Consider the following 22351-nt stretch of genomic DNA (forward strand, 5'->3'; position numbering starts at 1 on the left):
TGGTTAGGACCACTGACCCTCCAACTGGACATGGCTGGTGTTTGCTCAGTAACATTTGACATCAGAGGGCCCCAAACTCCATCCTCAAACTGTGCTGTTGTGCGTCGCTAAGTCGTGTCCAACTCTTTGGGAACTATGGACTGTAGCCTGCCAGGCTTCTCTGTCCATGGGATGTCCCAGGCAGGAATACTGGAGTGGTTTGCCATTTCCTTCTCCAGGAGATCTTCCTGACTCAAGGATCGAACTTGCATCTCTTGTGTCTCCTTCATTGGCAGGCGCACCTCTTACCAGCACCACCTATGCTAACAGCACTATTTTCTGAGCCTGTGTCATGTGAGGAAGCCCACAGCTTAGATGCGTCTGTACAGATAGCAGTGACCTCACCTTTTTCTGATTTCCAATCTGCGTTCCCCACACTCTCCACGCCTCAGTGTCGCCCCATAAATACCCCAGCCTCTGCCCTCAGGGGAGACGGGTTTGAGATTTGTTCTCTGGCTTCATTGCTTGGCTGCCTTGAGGATAAACCCATTCACTGCTGCGCTGTTTGGCCAGGAGCATGAGGATGGTAGAGCCCAACAGAGCTGAAGAGTTTGTCCAGAAAACAGAAGGCAGGTCATACCAGCTGAGGGGAGGACCTCTCCAACGGAAAGAGAAACTCTCCCAGAGGAAGACGGCCACCTGAGCAATTCCAGAGGATCACTTTCTAGAAAGCGGAATTCTCAGGTCAGTTTTGGACCATCGCTGATTAAAGTCTATGTCAATTGCCATTTTTGAGAAATTGTACAGGCAGAGGCTGATGCTTTTGTGCCAGTAGTAGTAAGGACCAGTTAGTAACATCCTACACAGATTCACTCAGGAACATGCAGACAAACTTCAGCAGAATTTGGAAAAAAAGCAAACAAAGGATTTCAGTCTAGAGGAGAGACTGTTCTCTTAGCCACACTGACTGGGTTTCCAGAGGATTTCTGGGGAGGTGAGACAGGAAATTCATGGCCAGTCTCCCTGTCTGCTAGATCTAGTTTGATACGTGAACTTCTCATTTCTTTCCTTTCTTTCTTTTTTTAAAATTTTGACTGTGCTAGGTCTTCACTGTGGTACTTGGGCTCTTTGTTGTAGCTCGATGGTTTCTCTAGGTGCGGAGCACGGGTTATGGCGAGTGGGCTTAGTTGCCCCAGTGCAGGTGGGATCTTAGTTCCCTGACCAGCGATGGAGCCTGTGTCCCTTGCTTTGGAAGGTGGATTTTTAACCACTGCACAACCAGGGAGGTCCCAACTCCTCGTTTCTTGCATAGTAAAAATGATATCTATTGTATGACATAATGTAAGTGAAGTGAAAGCCGCTCAGTCATGTCTGACTCTGCGACCCCATGGACTGTAGCCTGCCAGGCTCCTCTGTCCATGGGATTCTCCAGGCCAGAATTCTGGAGTTGGTAGGTGTTCCTTCTCCAGGGGATCTTCCCAACCCAGGGATCGAACCCAGGTCTTCCTCATTGCAGGCAGATTCTTTATGATCTGAGCCACCAGGGAAGCCTGACGTAATATAACATGATCCTCAATTGTGATCAACCTATCCCTTGTTGCCTTTGTAAACCCTGGAGTAATGAACACCCTGAGATACTATAATTGAAACTTATCTGGCCTGGACAGATCCTGATGACTCTTTGTTGTCAGGAATCTGGTGGCCACAGTGAATGAATTAAGCAACCCCCTTCCAGAAGCCAGCTTTGAGAGGCTAACCTCTGCCTGATGGGCTGCGTGTTGCCCAGGGTAGAACTCAGGAGAGTTAGAAAGTTCTCATGTGTGATATAACCTGAATTCTAATTCACTGTGTTGAAAGACAAACGTGGAAATAATGGGAAAATTCCAAACCTCATAAAATCGTCCAGACTCAGTGAGAAAACTCTAGTCTTAGAAAAAGTGAAGAAGTCAACACGTATAAACGAAGCTCTGATCACTCCGCTACAGCAGTAAACAGCCGGCAAACTCGGTGTCTGCAGAATTGGTGTTGGCCGTTCCTACAGCCCTGGGGGCCTCTCGCCAGCCAGCACTTACTCCAGTAAAAACCAAATCAGAGTTCACCCTCTCCAAGAAGTTTACTCCTGTTAAGTGGGTCAGAGCAATAAAGATCTATTGCAGACACAGGACTGTCAGGGACGCCCATTACTGCACAGACGTAAACAATTATTCAAAATAGAAGTGGAAAAGCAGGAAGAGAAGTTCACTGATCATTTCATGAAGAGTCCGGGTTTCCAAATAGGAAGCCCTTCCTGCAGACGTGGTGAGCTTTCTAGGGTATCTGGTGTGCTGTAGGCACTCAACAAAAATTAAATTAACATATCAAGACATCCAAGGGAAAATGCATTTTTTCAGACATAAGAGAACACAGCTGTGTTTGGGGTCTGTTGACGATCTTGAGTTATTTTGAAAGTGTTTTGTTTTGGTAACCCATCTGGCAAGTTCTCTTCCTCTTCGTATTTATACCCGTGTGTATTTACAGGAGAATTTAATCCATATGTTCCTGATTCAATTACACTTGACTCATCCCACTATTGCTTTGTAAAAGTGATTTGAATGCCAAGAATCTTGCAGGTTTTCCTAACAAACTCTGAAGCTTTTGGTTTTTTTTTCCTCCCAAGGACTAAGAAATTTACTTTCTTTTTCATCCAAAATTCTGAGTTTTTTTTTTTAAGGAAACACATGGACTTTCACTTATCACTCTGTTAGTATTTAGTTACAATTTGGGATGGTGAGTGGCAAAATGATGACCTGAATAAAATTGCACTGAAAGTTCGTTATTGGTATTCCTATTACGTAACTGTCCAAAAAGACATTTATCCCCAAATTAGATCATTGCAGGAATTACTAAACTCTTGAAAGCTTTCTTCTTGGTCCAATTCAATAAAAAATAATAATATATTGAGCAGCCAGGAAATCAGGTCACTCTGCTCTTATAGCAGACAACTTCTGGAGTATCTGCCTCTTTCCCAAATTAACCCTGGCCCCTACCTCTCCCCTCACAACTCTCCAGCGGAGTTTCTGGCATCATGGAAGTCACTAGACTGAGTGGGTCCTTCCTTAACTCAAATGGGGCTGCCAGGGGGTCTCTTTAGTTTACAGTTTAAATTGGTGGGTTGGGGATAGAGCTGTTAAGTCGCTTCAGTTGTATCCGACTCTTTGTGACCTCAGGGACCGTAGCTTCTCTGTCCAAGGGGTTCTCCAGGCAAGAATACTGGAGAAGGTTGCCGTGCCCTCCTCCAGGGGATCTCCCCCACCCAGGGATTGAACCCATGTCTCTTATGTCTCCTGCATTGGCAGGCAGGTTCTTTACCCCTAGTGCCACCTGAGAAACCCTTGAGGATAGAGAGGAAGAAGGAAAGGGAAGGGGAAGGGAAAAAGAAGAGAGCTCGGTTTAGTCTTGGTGTGACTTGTATCTGTATCACATAAACTCAGGACCTGAGAGCAAGCATTTTCTATCACAGGACCTGTGGTACAGAGTCAATAAGCTGGCACACAAAGACAGGATGAACCAGAAAATCAACATACACATTTAATGTGTTATTTTTCTCTAAAAAATGTTACTATCAATGCACTTTAGGATCTAAGCAATTCAGCACGCTTGATTATACTCTAATTGATTAAATCAACAGAGAAATTCTAGTTTTAAGGGAATGAATACAAAGTAGAGTCCACCTTATTTTCAATGTATAGAATAAAATTTGTATAAAGCAATATTGAGAAAGTATTTAAAGATGAGTTTAAGGGGACAAGATGTATTACAAAAATCCATGCAATTCGAATGTAGAGTGGCACATTTCTAGAAGCTAAAATGATAAAACCACTAAAGACCAAACTGAGACCGCTAAATCCATTTTGAAAATAAGTTCATTATTCAAAAGACAAAAAGTTATATTTTTAAATTCCTACTGCTAGAAATAGCAAAAGGAAGAAGCAGATAGAGCTCTAGAGGAAACAAACCTGGCAGGTGATCTGATGCGATTTAATACTTCTATTAAATGTTCTGTTGACTACTTCTCATTAATTCCTCATTATTGCTGTCATTGTCCTGTGATGTTTTTAAGCCATCTCTTAAGCGAATCAACAAACAGTTTTAGCAACATGACGTAACAGTGAGACGCAGAAAATGGCATGCTGCTGCTGCTGCTTAGTCGCTCAGTCGCATCTGACTCTGTGCCACCCTACGGGCTGTAGCTCGCCAGGCTCCTTTGTCCACAGGATTCTCCAGGCAAGGATACGAGAGTGGGTTGCCATGCCCTCCTCCAGGGGATCTTCCTGACCCAGGGATTCAACCCGGGTCTCCTGCATTGCAGGCAGATTCTTTACTGCTGAACCACTAGGGAAGCCTCATGAAACTGCATACTCCCACCTAAATATAAATACGAGCAGACAAGGAAACTATGGAAGAAATATACTGAGTATGTTTTGTTTCATGTCATTACCTCGAAGAAGGTAAGTATATTCATTGATGGAAATGGAAGCCCAGGCAGATGACTTTCCAAGCCAGGAAACCACCCATGAAGAAAGTTTTAATAAATAACACCTCAGAGTCCTAAAAGAATTTACTGCACTACCTCATGGAGACAAATACTCTAGTTTTGTTTTGTTTTTAAAGAGGAGAAAGATTCCAGGAATTTAAAGCCAGTGAGCTTGTCCTCAAACCCTGGAGAAATGATAGAACAGGTTGTTGAACAGTCCATTTGTGGAACTAAGAAAAGGAAGGTGTGGTCACAAAGCGTAGACTGTGCAGAGTGAGAAAGACTTTTCACTTCGTTCTCTGACAGAATCACGTTCCAAAAGAGTGGATTACAAAGTGTAACGGTCAAAACCAGTAGAGAAAGATGTATAGCGTTGCATATAATTTCAAAAACAATGGCAAAGGCTGGGACCAGGGTCCAGGAAAAAGATCAAGACGAGTCTATGGTGAGAAATGGTGCCCGTGACCAGCCATGGCAGTGCCCTGCAGCACGCAGCCCCCTGTCTGGGGTCCTGCGTCCCCCTCCAGTGGGCACCCTTTCACAGCACTGACTCATTCATGGGCATCCCACGGAGACAGCGGGAGGGAAACCTTCAAATGCTAGAGGTCTCACATGGGAGAGGGATTGAATTTCTCTCGTAGAAATCCAGGAGGCAGACAAACAGCACCTGCTCCCACAGTCGGTGAAAGAGAGGTGTGATAAAAAGCCATCATTTATTGGGAGGTTATTGTGTGTTGGACGCAGCGCTAATTATTTATTGTCTTATGAAATGCTCCCCAAACTGATAAGGTATCTGTTATTACCTCCATTTTACAGATGAGGAAACTGATCGATGCAGAAGTTAAATAGCTCACCGGGGTCAAGTGGTGACCTCGGCGCTATATTTGAACAAAGAGACTGAGTCCAAAGTCTCCCTGCCAGTGGGAGAGGAGCCACAGATAATGGACCTACAGTCTCAGGCCGCGTTCAGCCAGAGGCTGCCGAGGGGGCCCCCTCCAGGACGGTTCAGGCACTGCTTTCCTGCACGGAGACTAGCGGGCTTTCTCCCTAAGCGGTGTTTTCCCAGATCTGAGAATTATGAATCTGGAAGTATGAAAAAACAAACTTTCCAACAAACACCCCCAAACGTTACTGGTAATTAACCCTGATTGTTAGGACTAGAGGCTATTTTCACTTTTTGGTTAAACTTCTCTGTACTTGGTGATTTTTTTTTTTTTAACAGTGAGCATCTATTATTGTTATAATTAGAAAGAAACACTTGAGCTGTTTCCCACTAAGCAGGGAAGAGGATCCAGGAATGCATGTACAAAACTGTGAGCAGATGGTTTCTACATGGTTCAAAGGGTACTAAATAGCTTTATATTCTTATAGAAATGTTTGCGTTTCCCAGAATATGATTTTTTTTCTGAAAAATCATAATGATCTTATATAATTTTCCCTTGACACTGAGTATGTTTTAAAAAATCATTATAAGGAAGAGGCAGGACTCGGGGGATGTGAAATGAAAATAAATGTAGTCTCCTGTCCCCTCCCTGATACCACCCGCTGGTGTCCCTTCTGTGGGGTTATTTATTGAAAAGCAGCTGATGGAGGCAAATACTCTATTTTTTTTAAGAGGAGAAAGATTCCAGAAATTTAAAGCCAGTGAGCTTGTCCTCAAACCCTGGAATAATGATAGAAGGGGTTGTTGAACAGTCCATTTGCGAAACTAAGAAAAGGAAGGCATGGGGGTTCTTTGGTGCCCTCCCCATGTCACTGTACATCTCATCAGCTGTTCATTTAGATTCAAGCAGAACTCACTCCCGAGTTTCTGATTCCGGGAGAACAGCTCCACCCTCTCCACTTTTGACGAGATCTCCTGAGATGTCCAACCCCTTCCAGCCACACCTGGCCCATCGGACACACACCGCACCCCTTCGATCGGCCACCAGAGGGCGCTCGGACACTTTCCTAAAACGCAGCTCACTGCAAGTTATTTCTTTCAAGCGCACAGCAGACACCTCTGAGTCAAAGTGATTACCACGCTTTCCTTTGGCAGAGAAATGTTCCAGCACATCAATCATATTATATTCTCCAGGGAAATCTTGTCTGATCTCCAGCTGCAAATATCGTATACCCTCAAGATGGGATCTGGGTTAAGTATAAAGAACTGGGTTTGAATACCTGAATAGTGAGTGTGGCCAGGTGGCCCAGCCTCACTTTGGGCAGCGCAGGGGTGGGGGCATGGGGGCCAGTGGTCAGCACCTGTGGGCTGGGGTCTCTTTGTGGAAACAAAGAAGGAACATGAGCTTCGCCGTGTCAACCGACACACATGGGGTCTTACCAGTGTTTTGTCATTAAATTTGGGAAAGAGGATGGAGAAACATGGAAACCAGGACTTTGCTTTCCTGGGCATCTGTTACTAGCTGCTGCTTATGCCAGGCCCTTTGAGGTATACATGTTTGGGGTGTTACTATCCTAGAGTTTACAACGGAGGCTCCTGGAGGTGAAGAAACCTGTACAGGATCACATACCTCGGAAGTGGGGGCACCTCGGGGCAGCCAACTGTAAGCGCCACATTTTCACTGCTGTAATTGTGCTTCTTTCATGACTAAGTCATGATCAGTTACTCGTACACATGGGAAGTCGATGACCTATAGTTTAAAAATAAAAGACCAGAGTATTATTTTAAATTTTGAAAAGGGGCAGGGGGTAGGTGGGGGTGTTCTCCTTTTAAAAAGGAAAAGCTGGATAAACTTATTCTCATCTCTCCTGTTGCCAGAGCCTGCATCTAGGCTTTTGCTATAAGGCTGAGTTCTTGAAAGAATATCTATGAAAGAATCACTCAGAATGTGTTACGAATGCAGATTCCTGGGCTAACCCTTGTCCAGGTTTTCCTTGACTTATGACTGGGTGATTGAGGAGTCCCACGTGGCCCTAGTGGTAGGAACCCACCTGCCAATGCAGGAGACTTAAGAGATGCAGATTCAACCCCTGAGTTGGGAAGATCCCCTGGAGGAGGGCATGGCAACCCACTCTTGCCTGGAGAATCCCAGGGACAGAGGAGCCTGGTGGGCTGCAGTCCATAGGGTTGCACAGAGTCAGACACGACTGCAGCCACTCAGCATGCCCATGATGGGATGGCATCCCAACAAACCCATCATAATTTGAGAGTATCGTTAAGTCGAGAATGCGTTTAAGCACCTAACTTATATCGTGGATTAGCCTAGCCTATGCTTAATGTGCTGAGAATGTTTATATGAGCCTATAATTGGACAAAATCATCTACACCAAAGCCCGTTTTATAATAAAGTGTCAAATAGCTCATGTAATTTACTGAGTGTTGTGCTGAGAGTGGAAAGCAGACTGGCTCTAAGTGTAGGGGTTGCTTCCTCCTCTAATCACGTGGCTGACCAGGAGCTCTCTCTCTGTTGCTGCCCAGTCCTCCAGGGTGTATCACACTGCATATCGCTAACTTGGGAGGAGAAAAAATTCACAATTAGAAGTAGTACAGTTTCTAGATAAGGTGTATCCCTTGCACACCATCATAAGTTGAGAACTGTCTGTACGAGTTTCCAGTTGCTGCTATAACACATGACTGCAAACCTCCAGACTTTAAGCACCACAAATGTGTCGTCTTTTGGGTCTGAAGATCGGGAGTCCAGGATGGGTCAGGAAGGTGTGTGACTTCTGGACAGTCTAGGGGAGAAGCTACTTCCTGGTCTTTTCCACCTTCTGAAGTCCACAGCGTCCCTCGGTTCCATCCTCTGCTTCTGTGGTCACATCGCCTCTGCCTCCTCCTTTCACTTATAAAGACCCTTGAAAGTTTGCTGGGCTCCCTGGACAATGGAGGATAGTTGTCTCATCTCAAGATCCTTACTCTAGTGACATCTGCAAAGTCCCCTTGCCATGTAAGGAAACATATTCACAAGTTTTGGGGTATTCGGATGTGGACATCTTTGGGGAGCTATCATTCTGCTTATGAAGATGCCTCGGGAATTCCTGTTCAGAAGTTTGATGGGGGGCCCCGGAGTCTTTATCTCTGACAGGAGCGCCCCCACGGTCCCCGACCTCCACTGATTTCGGTTACACTATAGTTGGAGAATCATTTCTATAAATGAATCACATCCCACACATTAGGCCGTGGTTGCTGGTCGGGCTGTTTAGTTTCTCTGTGGCACTGCTGCTCAGTGGGGGTGACTTCAGGGTCTCCGAGCCCTGGGAGAGCAGAGTGTGGTCCTGTCGGGAAGGACTGTCCTGGCAAAAGGAGGAAGGGGTGCGGCGAGACGTTGGTCACTGTCTCAAAGGTCAGAGGTCAGTCATTACATCCTGGCATGGGAAGGCAAGAGGGACCCTCAAGGAGAATGATGTATCTATCAGGAAAGAGACAGCACCTTCCACCTGGGATGATTGTAGGAGCATTTAATAAAGAGAAAAGGGGAGGAGCAGGGGTTCCTGAGACATAAACCAGCAGGGGGACATGAATGTCCTTCAGCCTCAGGGGCATCAGGAGGGAACACAAACCAGATGGGCCACGTGGAAAGAGGTCGGCAGGGTGATGGATGGGTCCTCCCTGGACCCCTCTCCTTTCCTGTGTGGTCCTCGCTGGCCAAATCCAGCTGGAAGCCAGAGGACCCCTGGGTGGTGCCTGCAGGATGACCCCCCCCCCCCCCCCCCGCCGGGGGCTCAGGGCAGGGCTTGAGACGGACAAGTGGAATATCTCCAGGGAAGGAAATATTTCCCATTCTTGAGAAAGAGGTCACTGCCATCCACCCTGTGAACCAGCACGGTAGGGAGGTGGCGGAGGAGTGACGATTGTGGAGGGATGACCAGTGGGGAGCGTGGGACCCTGAGACCAGGCAGCACACTGATGCCCGAGTGCAGGAAGCGCCAAGTCAGCCCCTGTGGGACAGGAGACAGGGGGTGGATGAACCCATCCACTCCAGGGAGGGTCCCCCAAGGGCAGAAACTGTGCCAGAGGCAGGGGGTGTCCTCCAAAGCTTCTGTCAGAATCAGAGGCCTAGTTTCATCATCACTGTGGAAAGACCTTTGCCAACAAGCTCCAGTGCTTGGCAGTAAGAAGCCCTGAAGTGCTGCAGGGAGAGCCTCCAAGCTGATGCTGGGCCTGCACCAGGCACACCTGGGCACACCTGGGCACACCTGGGAGCAGGGCTGCATTCTCCATTACATCATGTCCAGATGTTTCACGGGCCCCAGGGAAGAAACAGTATTCTTTTAGGAGTTTAAAGATTCGAGACGTATGGATGGAAAACAAATAAAAACAGCAAGAAAGAAAATGTAAAGTTTTTAACCTGGGGAAAAGGTGGAGCGATTTGGGAATTTGGTGGAACATAACTGTTACCAGTGCAAACCTGGTGAAGAGGGATGTAGGGAGAAAAAAGATGCCCCAGGTCAGGAGACGCCCCTGTCCTGCCTCATCTGTCTAAGTTTCTGCCACTAGTTTTTTTTTTTTTTTAATAGTCTATTTTTTTAATTTTAAAATCTTTAATTCTTACATGTGTTCCCAAACATGAACCCCCCTCCCACCTCCCTCCCCATAACATCTCTGTGGGTCATCCCCATGCACCAGCCCCAAGCATGCTGTATCCTGCGTCAGACATAGACTGGTGATTCAATTCTTACATGATAGTATACATGATAGAATGCCATTCTCCCAAATCATCCCACCCTCTCCCTCTCCCTCTGAGTCCAAAAGTCCGTTATACACAGCTGTGCCACTAGTTTTTTTTTATTAAACTTTTTCTTTTGTTTGAAACTTCAGGTGGACAGCAAAGGGACTCAGCTGCACATATCATCCCCCAAAGCCCCCTCCCATCCAGGCTGCTGAATAACACTGAGCCGAGTTCATGGCACAAGGTCCTTGTTGGTCATCCATTTTCAATACAGCACTGTGTACACGTCCAGCCCAAACTCCCCTTCTCTTCCCTACATCCTTCCCACCCCCTCTGCAAGTTCATTTTCTAAGTCTATGACTCTCTGTTTCGTACGTAAGTTCATTTGCATCATTTCTTTTTCGATTCCACATGTAAGGGATATCGTGCAGTATTTTTCCTTCTCTGTCTTGCTTCATTGTGACAATCCCTAGTTCCATTCGTATTGCTACAGATGACATGATTTCACCCTTTTTAATGGCTGGGTAATACTCCACCGTGTGAATGTATCACGTCTTCTTTATCCATTCCTCTGTCCTTGGACATTTAGGTTGCTTCCATGTCTTGGCTATTGTAAACACTGCTGTAATGAACATTGGGGTGTACATATCCTTTTAAAAACAAGGCCAAAAAAAAATAATAATAAAAATAAAAACAAGGCCATGTTTTTTTCTGGATATATGCCCAGGAGAGGAGTTGCAGGGTCATATAGTAGCTCTATTTTTAGGTTTTTAAGGAACCGCCACACTGTTCTCCATAGTGGCTGCACCAATTTACGTTCCTGCTTACAGTGTAGAAGGGGTCCCTTCCCTCCACTTCCTTTCTAGCATTTATTGCTTGCTCCACCACTATTTTAAAGAGTACTCTAAAAAACGCAAATCTGAGTGTGTCCCTCACATACTTAGAAACTCTCAGTAGCTTCCCACAGAACTTTGAACAAAAGCCAGCCTCCTCACTCTCTCTGAAACCCCTGGGCGAGCTCTCCCGTACCTGCTGCTTCCACCTTAGCTCCTGCGTGCTCGCCTCGCTCACTGTGCCATCAGTATTCACATCCCCTTCCTGAACCTGGCCATTCCCGATGGCACTTGGACTTCCTTCTGCCTGGATGCTACACGGCTTCCTCCACCAGCCTCCACACAGCAGGGGCCTTCCTTGACCAGGTTGCCCTCTGTCTCTGCTTCCTGCACAGGACTGGTCTCAATTTGTAGTTTTTACTTGCTTGTTTCCTCGTTTATGATCTGCCTTTCCCATAAGAAACGCTATGAAGTTGGGGTTGAGCTCTGTTTTGTCTGTTGTTGAATCTCTACTCTCCTCCATGCACTCTCCTCCATGCATGGCATGTGTCGGTTGATGGATGGGTGAATGGATGAGTGGATAAATGAGTGGATGAAGATGGGTAGATGGGTGGATGGATGGGTAAGTCTTACAAGATCTAATCTTTGCTTGCACTTGAAAACTATGTTACTTCACAAAAGACTTGTTTGGATTTTGCTCTGTTAGACACTGCTAAAAAGTTCTTGGCATTTCACAACCAGAAAGAATCAAGACAATTAGAGACAGTGCAGGAAGTATTTGGACATGTGGAAGAGGTTACATTTATCCAACCCTAGACAATTACTCCAGAAATAATAGCTCTTACTTATTTCAGAAATTTCAGATTTGCTTTACAAAAACAAAAATCAAAGCCTTATTTCCGTGTCAGAGAGATTATAAATGACTTCAGCAGGTATGTGTGAGTGCATGCATGCGTGCGCGTGTGTGTGTAGCCTTCATGTACACAAGTAACAGAAGGACTTGTGGCTTACAGAAATTCTGCCTAGTGCTTTGTCATAAACAGAATTTTCTTTCTTTGCAAAAAGCTAAAAAATATTCCAGGCAAATCTGGAAAATCTCTTTGCATCTCAAACCCCTTACAGCACTTTCTCAAGGATTTATAATGTCTGAGAAATTTTATACCTCAAGACACGGAAAACCAAGATGGTCAAAAATTTGGAGTCGTTGGAAAGAATTTACCTTTATATACCATTCCACCTCTAAGTTTGTTATTTAATATGGTCTAGGAAAATATGTTAAGGAGGGAAACCTCTTTTTACCTGACTATAGAATTTACAGTAAGGTGGACAGGACGGGGGAGCCTGGTGGGCTGCCTTCTCTGGGGTTGCACAGAATCGGACACGACTGAGACGACTTAGCAGCAGCAGTAGCAGCAGGACGGCTGGAGGAGGAAAAAGCCACTGGACAGATTAGGGAATGTGAGCAAGGAATCGACTTCCTCAGAGGCAAGACCCAGGAGAGCTCAGCTGCAGGGTCTGCACCTTGTGGATAGAGCCTGAATTCAACTTCTTAATCATCCAGCCTGAAGTCCAGGGACAGTCACACCAACTACGTAGCCTTGTTCCTAACTGTCTCTTAGTTTCCTAACCTGTAAACCAGGAATGGTAATAATACATCTTTCTAATACTATTATGATGGACAAGGAAATGGCAACCCACTTCAGTATACTTGCCTGGAGAATCCCTTGGTCAGAGAAGCCTGGCAGGCTACAGTCCACGGGGTCGCAGGAGTCAGACATGACTTAGTGCCTAAACCACCACCAATACTATTATGAAGATTAGATGAAAAACCAACATCCATAAAACCCTTCATAGTCACACATGTGAGGTAACACTTAGGACCCAATAAGCTTTCCAAAAAACATTGGCCGTAATTATTGGTCAAGCTCAGTGCTGTCCAGTGGAAAAATAACATGAGCCATGTGTGCAATTTAAATTTTTGTAGAAGCCACATGGAAAAAAAGATAAATTCATTTTAATACTTAATTCAATATATCCAAAATGCTATCACTTGAATATAATCAATATAGATAATTAACAAGACATTTTATAGCCATATCTTTTTTTTTATCCATCCTAACTCTCTGAAATTCAGTGAGTACTTTATACTTAAAAATATAGCAGCAAAACTGGCCACATTTCAAGAGCATGGTCTCCATCCATGGCTGGTAGCTGCTACGTTGCCCATTGCAGGGCCAGTTTCTGGGCCTGAATCCCAGAGAATGACTGAGATGGAATAGCACACATTCCAGATTTCAGCCGGAAAAATCTCTCCACGTCCTGCTGCCAATCCCATTTCACAGAAAAACAGCAGCTGAAACACTGCTGAATTTAAGGCTGAAGTGCTTTTCTCTGGTTTGACTCCCACATCCCATGCTTCACAGCCCCCTCCCTGGAAGCTCTGTCAGGACTGTGAAACCAGAATAGGACTTGTTTGTTTTCTGAATTCTCTAGGCCTTGGAGGACTTGGTTACCACTCAATAGTATTAGAGGCCTGCCTAGGAGCTAAGATGGTACAGAATCTGCCTACAATACAGGAGACTCGGGTTCAATTCCCAGGTCAGGAAGATCTCCTGGAGAAGGCAATGGCTTACCCACTCCAGTATCCTTGCCTGGAAAATCCCATGGACAGAGGAGCCTGGTGGGCTACAGTCCATGGGGTCACAAAGAATCAGACAGGACTGAGCGACTAACACACACCTTCAGTGGCTTTGGAGAGTCCTGTTTGTTTACTCAAGAGTGTTTCCAGAATTCCGAGGCTGAAATCCACCACTGGGAACCAAGAAAAAAGGGCTCTGCATTTCCTTCTTCAGGTTTACTGTGGTCTCTTCTGGAGGATGATTCCCCCGCAAAGAGAAGGTTAAAAGAGAAAAAGAGAAGAGGTTCTCTATGAATTTCACCCTTTTTCCCAGCGGTATTGATGGGAGCCAGCAGATGGCAGCCTAGTACCTTCTACAGTGACCCAGGGAAGAGGCGCAGGAAACATCAGTTCCCTGTGTTTGTGGAGACAGGTGGTGGTAGCCCAAGCTTGGTGTTTGCCTGGAGTTCCTCAGATACTTATAGGGTTGTGATGTTACAGTGAAGGCAGCGGTGGACATCCCAACAGAATTTTCTCTTTCCTGTCTTCCCTTGCTTAAGATCTTTTAAACCACTTTTCTTGCAAGGAAAAGCCAATTCTGACTCCCTGTTGGAACGGATTCTTTGAATTCCTTTTCCTTGCTTTTCTTATTATAATCATACATAATGGCCTGCCTCAGAGAAAACCTGCCCCTCTGCCTGACTGTTAAGTACCTTTGTTCAGAACTCTGTCCACCTATGGATGTCAGGAAGGAAGAAATAAACACATCCCTTGCCTGAGGCTTGCCATTCTAGGAGGTGTTTGCAAGATTAGTGGCCTTCTGACTGTTTCCCCACGTTCTCCCCACTGCCACCCCCAAGTCTCTGTTCTACAAAATAATCTAGTATCCTGACACCAGTAAGATGGTTATCTTGAGACATTGGTCTGCTTTCTTCTCTGTTGACTGGCTTTCTAAATAAAATATTCCTTACTTCAACTTATTGGCCTGTCGTGTGGAAAGCAGAGTAAGTGTGGAGTCGGTAACACTTTGGGGAATCTTTTTCACATTTACTTTTTCATCTCAAACGATGATTTACATGATTTGAATCCTGGGTGGCTCAGTAGTAAAAAATCTGCCTGCCAATGCAGGAGATGTAAGTTTGATCCCTGGATCATAAAGATCCCCTGGAGGAGGAAATGGCAACCCACTCCAATATTTTTGCCTGGGAATTCCCATGGACAGAGGAGCCTGGCAGGCTGCAGTCCGTGGAGTCTCAAAAGAGTCGGACACAACTGAGCAACTGATATATACATATATATATGTTCAAATGCTGCACAGGGAATGGTGTAAGGGTCACTAGTTTTTTTCTCCTTTCTTCCACATCATTCACTCGCTGATAAACTTGTAAAAATTGTTTAACATGTGTGGTTGGGTGTTTCTGAGAATACTTGTTCTGTGAAATCTGAAACTTTGTAGATCAGCAGTCACATTAGGCAAGGTTTTGAATTCCATACAGGAAACCCATGGCTTCTTCTTTCTCCATAATTAAATAACTTTTCCGAGAGTGTGACTTCTCAGAAGGCTGTCTGAGAATTAAAACCACTCCTTATCAAAGTTTAGGCATCTGATCACACAGTCAAGTAAAACTCTGGATATCGACACTCACAGGGGTCAGTTTTCTCTCCTGGAAAAATTAATTGGCTTATTTCAACTTAAGAGAACATTTAGATAATAGATAACTATATGATTACAATGGATCATTATTTTTGGAAAGAGGATATACAGATAATATTTGTGTGCTTCCTTGGAGAGTTGTCTTTAAATAATGAAATTGTGAAAATGAGTGAGTAAACACTGGTTGTTTTCACTAGAAAGGTAGAAAGAGCGGAGGATTCTTAGCTGTGTTTATTATGTGTGTTCGTGTTAAGTCATTTCGGTTGTATCTGACGCTTTGAGACTCTAGGGACTGTAGCCTGCTAATCCCCTCTGTCCGTGCGATTCTCCAGGCAAGAACACTGGAGTGGGTTGCCATGCCCTCTCCGGGGAATCTTCCCAACCCAGGGACTGAACCCTCATCTCCTATGTCTCCTGCATTGGCGCTCATGTTCTTCGTCAATTGTGCCACCTGGGAAGCCTGCGTTTATCTACTCACTCACTAACTTCTCATTCTAAGTATTTTCTGGGTGTCTATTAGGGGAAAGGCACTGTGCCAGGTGTCATGGGGAAAGGAAGGTGATCCTTCCTCAGATTCTTCCTGTAAAGAGGGGTCCACTGGAGGATGTGGCATTTAGAATGGATATGTATAGAAAGGTCAGAGAAGGCAATGGCACCCCACTCCAGTACTCCTGCCTGGAAAATCCCATGGACGGAGGAGCCTGGAAGGCTGCAGTCCATGGGGTCGCTGAGGGTCGGACACGACTGAGTGACTTCACTTTCATGCATTGGAGAAGGAAATGGCAACCCACTCCAGTGTTCTTGCCTGGAGAATCCCAGGGACGGGGGAGCCTGGTGGGCTGCCGGCTATGGGGTCGCACAGTCGGACATGACTGAAGCGACTTAGCAGTAGCAGCATGTATAGAAAGGAGTTTTCCGCATGGCTCAGCTGGTAAAGAATCCGCCTGCCATGCAGGAGACCCGGGTTCAATCCTTAGGTTGAGAATCTCCAGGTTCAGTCCACGGAGAAGGAAACGGCTACCCACTCCAGTATTCTGACCTGGAGAATTCCATGGACTGTGTAGTCCATGGAGTGAGTCTCAAAGGGTCAGACACGACTGAGTGACTTTCACTTCACTTCACTTTATAGAAAACAAACTTATGGTCACCCATAAGTTTCCCATATGGTTTCCCCATAAGGGGAAAGAAACTGGGGAAGAGACACATTAAGGGTATGGGATTAACAGCTACAAGCTATTTTATGTAAAATAGGTAAGCAGCAAGGATATAACAGGCTTCCCAGGTGGCACTAGCGGTAAAGAACCCGCCTACTAATGCAGGTGACGTAAGAGAGGCAGGTTCAATTCCTGGGTTGGGAAGATCCCTTAGAGAAGGGCATGGCAACCCATTCCAGTATTCTTGCCTGGAGAATCCCATGGACAGAGGAGCCTGGTGGGCTGTAGTCCATGGAGTAGCGGAAGAGCTGGGCACAACTGAAATGACTTAGCAAGCGCAAGGATATAACAAGTACAGAGAATTATACCCATTATCTTGTAGTAATTTATAATGGAATATAATCTGCAAAAATACTGAATCACTATTCTGTATACCTGAAACTAACAGAATATTGTAAATCAACTATACCTCTGAAATAACAATTTTAAAAATGGATCTTAAAAGATAGGTAAATCCATTAACAGACAAACGGTTAAACAAAATATGGTAGGTCCATTTAAAGGAGTGTTATTCAGCCATAAAAAGGAAGGAGAGTCTGCTATGACATGGATTAACCTTGAGAATATTATGCTAAGTCAAAGAAGCAAGACGCAAAAGGACAAATATTATATGATTCTGAAACCACACTCTTGCTCAAATGAGATTCAAACCCACTGTCTTTTAATTTAAACTGCTTACCTGGTCTCAGGACTTACTGAAGCTCAGGTTCTCTTGTCTCAACGTAGAAAGAATTCAGTGTGAAGCAAGGCAATAAGTAGAGAGTGAGTTTATTAGCATAGGATGCTCGTGAGAAATGCAAGAGGGCAGGCGAGGGCGTGCAGCCCTGAGAACAATGAGGGCTACGTTTTTATAATCAAAGAAAAAGCAGGGAGGGGAGAAAACCACCTTCTTCCTCATTCTTGGGCACACACAAAGCCTACATCATTAGTTCCTCCTTTGACCCTCTATGGTTTAACTGAAACTGTCACTGCACTATTTAAATCATATGTATTTTAGCAGACGAGTAAAGTTCAGTTGCTCAGTCGTGTGCTACTCTTTCAAGAACCCATGGTTTGTAGCCCACTCAGTTCCTCTGTCCATGGGGTTTCCCAGGCAAGAATACTGGCATGGGTTGCCTTTCCTTCTCCAGGGAACCTTCCTGACTCAAGGATTGAAGCTGTCTCCTGAATTGGCAGGTGGATTCTTGATCACTGAACCACCGGGGAAACCAGAAGGGTGATAACACATATTAAAATATGGCAATTCTTCTCAGCTTTTGATATAATGCCCCATTTCACCTAGTTTCTTTCCCCTTTCACCTATATTCCTATCTTGGCTACATGCAGAAATGCTACTTTTTAAGGACTATTAACTCCCTGAATTCATGTAACAAGGTTCAGACCTCGTATCTATTGTCTTCTGTTCTAGCTGTCAGGGTTTGTAGCTTGACTGTGCCTGGCACTTGGATGTACCTGTTCTTCCTTCAAGGTAGAGTAGGTTGTTGCTAGGTTACTGCATTCTTTTCTTGAGTGGTCATTAGCCTACAAGAGTCTCCTAAACTCCCTTAAAATTCCCTTTCTATCTTTAACCCATAGTGGAATTTCTAAACTAATTATCCTACTCTGTGCCTATCAATTCCACTTGTATGAGGAGCCCAGAAAAGGCAAATTCATAGACAGAAAGTAGACTGTTCATTGTCAGGGCTGGAGGAAGGAGGAGCGTGGAGGTAGTGTTTCATGGGGGCAGTCTGGGGTGATGAAAACTCCTGAAGATGGATGAAGTGATCGTTGTCCCACACTGTAAATGTACCAAATGTCACTAAATAGAACACTTTAAATGGTTAAAATGGTAAAAATGTATATATATATGTATATATATTTTGTGCTGTGCTTAGTTGCTCAGTTGTGCCTGACTCTTTGCAACACCATGGACTGTAGTCCGCCAGGCACCTGGAGAATGGGGATTCTCCAGGCAAGAATACTGGAGTGGGTTGCCATGCCCTCCTGCAGGGGATCTTCCTAACCCAGAGATCAATCCCACGTCTCCTGCTGGGCAGGCAGATTTTTTACCATCTGAGCCACCAGGGAAGCCCGACCACAATTAAAAAAAAAAAAAGTTTGGGTATAAACTGTGTTCACTGGACGCTCTGGGCAAAAGGAATAATATAACCAAAGGTTCAAGGGACAGAAAAGATTGAGGGTTTTTTTGTTTTGTTTTTTGAGCAGAAGCTGTCAAATCTCAAAAACTCTCAGGTACCTTGGGTGATGCTTTAGCCACGCCAGGCTGACAGGTGATGGCAGAGCAGGTATGGAAGAGAGGGTTAGGCAGCAGAGTCTGGGGTCAGACTGAACAGCTCAGGAGTTGGTTGTCTCCAGCACCCAGGGACCTGGGCCGGGGGTGTCAGGTGATACACAGAGGTCTGATTCAGTGAGCAGAAGGCTGTGCTGGGAAATTAACTGTTTGTCCAATAAGAAGAAAGGAGGGCTGGGTGGGGCTCAGCCTAAATCCCGCCAGAGCTGTGCAGAACACTGGGTCATCAGACAGCAGAGTGGAATGCAGGGCAGAAGAGCCCACCCCATAGGCTGAGAGCTCATCTGGAAGGAGAGCTGGTGATGCCGAGACCCCGGGGGCCCCCTGTCTTCCAGCACTGCAGGATCCCGGGGGGAGGGCAGGGCAATGCTCAGCGGCCAGGGACATCAGCCATGGGAGGCAGGTTGCTGTTGTTCAGTAGCTCTGTCATGTCTGACTCTTTGCGACCCCCAGGACTGTGGCACGCCAGGCTTCCCTATCCTTCACCATCTCCTGGAGTTTGCTCAAACTCATGTCCATTGAGTTGGTGATGCCATCCAACCATCTCATCCTTGGTCACCCCCATTCTCCTCCTGCTTTCAGTCTTTCCCAGCATCAGAGCCTTTTCCAATGAACTGGGTCTTTGCAGTGGCCAAAGTATTGGAGCTTCAGCATCAGTTCTTCCAGTGAATATTCAGGGTTGATTTCCTGTAAGACTGACTGGTTTGATCTCCTTGCAGTCGAAGGGACTCAAGAGGCAGGAGCTAATTGCAAACCACTCCAGAAGCTGGGCTCAGTGTGCTGATCCACTCTGTCAAGGTTACCTTGCAGCTGCCTAGAGGGAGGGAAGAGCCAGACAGAGGGTTGACATGGGGCTGAATGAGTCCTAGGAAACATACAGGGAAAAAAGTGGAAGAAAAGCCTCCCAAGATGGTTAGGGCTGGATTGTGGACAAATTTAAGGCCAGGCTAAAAAGTTTAGCTGAATTTCATGAGTAATAGGAAGACAGAAACCTCTTGAATAGTGGAGTGATATAAAGAAAATATTGCCTTAAGAAGATTAATCTGGTATGTAGGATATAGATGAAAGATAATGATAGCCAGGGCCAGGGTGGTGAAATGGAAAGGAGTTAGCTGTGTAATTTTTCTCTCTGTGGGGGAGAGTTTTATTTTCCATGTTACAATGTATTGCAGTCATTTAAAAATGAAATGTGTAATGTATTAGTTTTCATTATAAACATTGTAAGAGGAAATGTAGAAAATCAAAACTGTAGAGGATAGAAAATAAAATTGCTCAGTCCTTTCTGCACCCAGGATAGTCACTAGTGATATCTGGGTGTATTTCCTTCCAGTCTTTTTTTTTCTACCTAGTTACTTAGACTGTTTGTTTGCTTGTTTGTTTGATATAGTTGTGATTGTATAATGCTTCACATCAGTTTTTTTACTGATTATCTAGTGAGAAGCAGTTTAGTGTGGTAGTTAAGAGTATAGACTCTAGACCTGGCTGCCTGGGTTCAAACCCCAATGTCTGCTGTTTACTAACTGTGTGATCTTGACCTCTCTGCCTCAGTTTCCAAAACTATAAAATGTAATGATAATAGTAACTATTTCATAGGGTTGCTGTGAGGATTAAATGAGTTAGCACACGGGCAGCCCTTCATGCCTGTCACACAATCATCATTACATGTCAGGTCCTGGACCAAGTTACTGCATACATATGTGAGATGTTCTGAAGCTTTTCCCTCAAAATGGAAACTAGGGAAATTCACGAAGAACGGTGATGTCATTAACACTTATAGGAAAGCAGAAAGAATGACTCTAAGGAATATTTGTAATTTTAATTGTATTGAGTTGGAGTTACAGACAAGACCAGGTGGAAATAAGAGCATTTGGAGATAAAACACAGAAATCCAAAAGCAAAGTTTTGACCAGGTATACGGATTTGGGAGAACCCTATTGAAAGTGACTGCTAATATCATAAGAAAAGAGTGAGACCACTAGAGGAAGGAGAAAATCCTGAGGGTGAAACTTTGGAGAACAGACACTGAAAGAGGGAAGGCAGAAAGGGAACTGGGACAGGTGAAAGGACAGGTGAAATGTTACAAGAGGAAATCAGACAGGCAGGGGGACTAGGCAGTGTGGGACGGTGTTTGTTGTGGTCAAGGATGCCCCTTGGGTGGGTGAGGCCCATGGTGGGGCGGTATGATGGACAGTCTCCTGGGTCCCAGATGGGCAGCTGGCAGGAGTCAGTTCTCTGCCCTCTTCCCGGATGGAGCTTGGAAAGGGAGTGCCAGGACCCAGGTCTCCCAGCTCTATTTTTTCTCACAGTCCCCAAAATCTTTTCTCTTCTGACTCTGCTTGTCTGGAGCCCTGCTAAGCCTTCTCTGACTGGGATTCCCCCACACAACAGGAGGACTTGAATACCTGACCCTGTAGAGCCCCATTGGTTAAATGCAGTGAGAGGGTAGGCAGGAATCAAGGCAGAATCCTGTTTTGAAAGTCGGAAGACAGTCATGCCTCCCCTTTAGGAACTTGCTGCCATTCCTTTGATGGCAATCCTAATCTCCTTCCCGGTTCACAGACGCCTCCAGACACCACAGTGAAGCTCTGCGTCCCGAGCAGGACAGAAAGAAAGTGTGTTCACTCACACGCATGCTCCGTTTCTTAGTTTCCAAAGGCCACAGAGGGCTGTACCACTGGGGATGTGAAGCTGCAGAGGTGAGGCCTGGCAAGTGGAGTGATGAGTTTTGAGCAAATATAGAGAAGACTGAAAATACACAGAAATTTTGAAGTGACGGGGAGGATCGTGGAAAGGGTTCTTGTGAGATGACTAGTCTGAAGTGTAGACAGACCTGCAGCGGTGAAGTGCACAAGCTCCAGAGACAGACAGTCTGATTCAAATAGCAGCTCAGCCCCATTGGAGCTGGGAGACAGTTCCTGGATCTGTTTCTGCATCTGTTGAAAAAAGAAAAAAAGTGTGTGATAACAACATTGTGATATTACCTGGTAGACTTGCTATGAGGATTAAGTGCATGGCTATACCTATAACTATTTTTCATTTAGATAATTAGACCAAAGTGCGTCAGATTAATCTTGGGAAAATCCAGTGATGGACAGAGGCAGAAGAAAATCCACCTCGCAGTTTATGATAGTGATTCAGGCAGACTTTTTGTACCATGAGGCCCAGGGTCTGCCTCACTTTTCTTTATTCCTCTTATCACGCCTGGGGGTGTTACAACCAGGAACCTTCTTCCACTGAAAATGTAAGTTCTCAGAGAACAGCGATTCTGGTCTATTTTGTTCACAACACGGTAATTGCATAAGTAAATGGCTAATTAAAAATACATGAACTTGCAGGGGAGCTTGCTCAGAATTGAGCCTGTGTCCCATAGGCACAAGAGTGGCTGGGGAGGGGCGGATGGAATGGGGTGGTGATGCAGGAAGGGGTCTGGGTGGGGGGAGCAGGGCAGATAAAAGGAAGGAGGAAGCAGAGGGTAGGAGTTCAGAGCGCAGAGATGCAAACAGCATTCTGAACATTCCTGGGAAGATTTAACAGGATCCAGGCCAGGGAAGTCCTTTCCTATTTGGTCTGTTCCCACTTTACATCTCTTCTGTTGTCAGTTTTGGGGAAAGAACATTTGTCTAAATGAAAATATATATT

Source organism: Budorcas taxicolor, chromosome 13 (genome assembly GCF_023091745.1).
Source record: "Budorcas taxicolor isolate Tak-1 chromosome 13, Takin1.1, whole genome shotgun sequence".
Classification (NCBI taxonomy): domain Eukaryota; kingdom Metazoa; phylum Chordata; class Mammalia; order Artiodactyla; family Bovidae; genus Budorcas; species Budorcas taxicolor.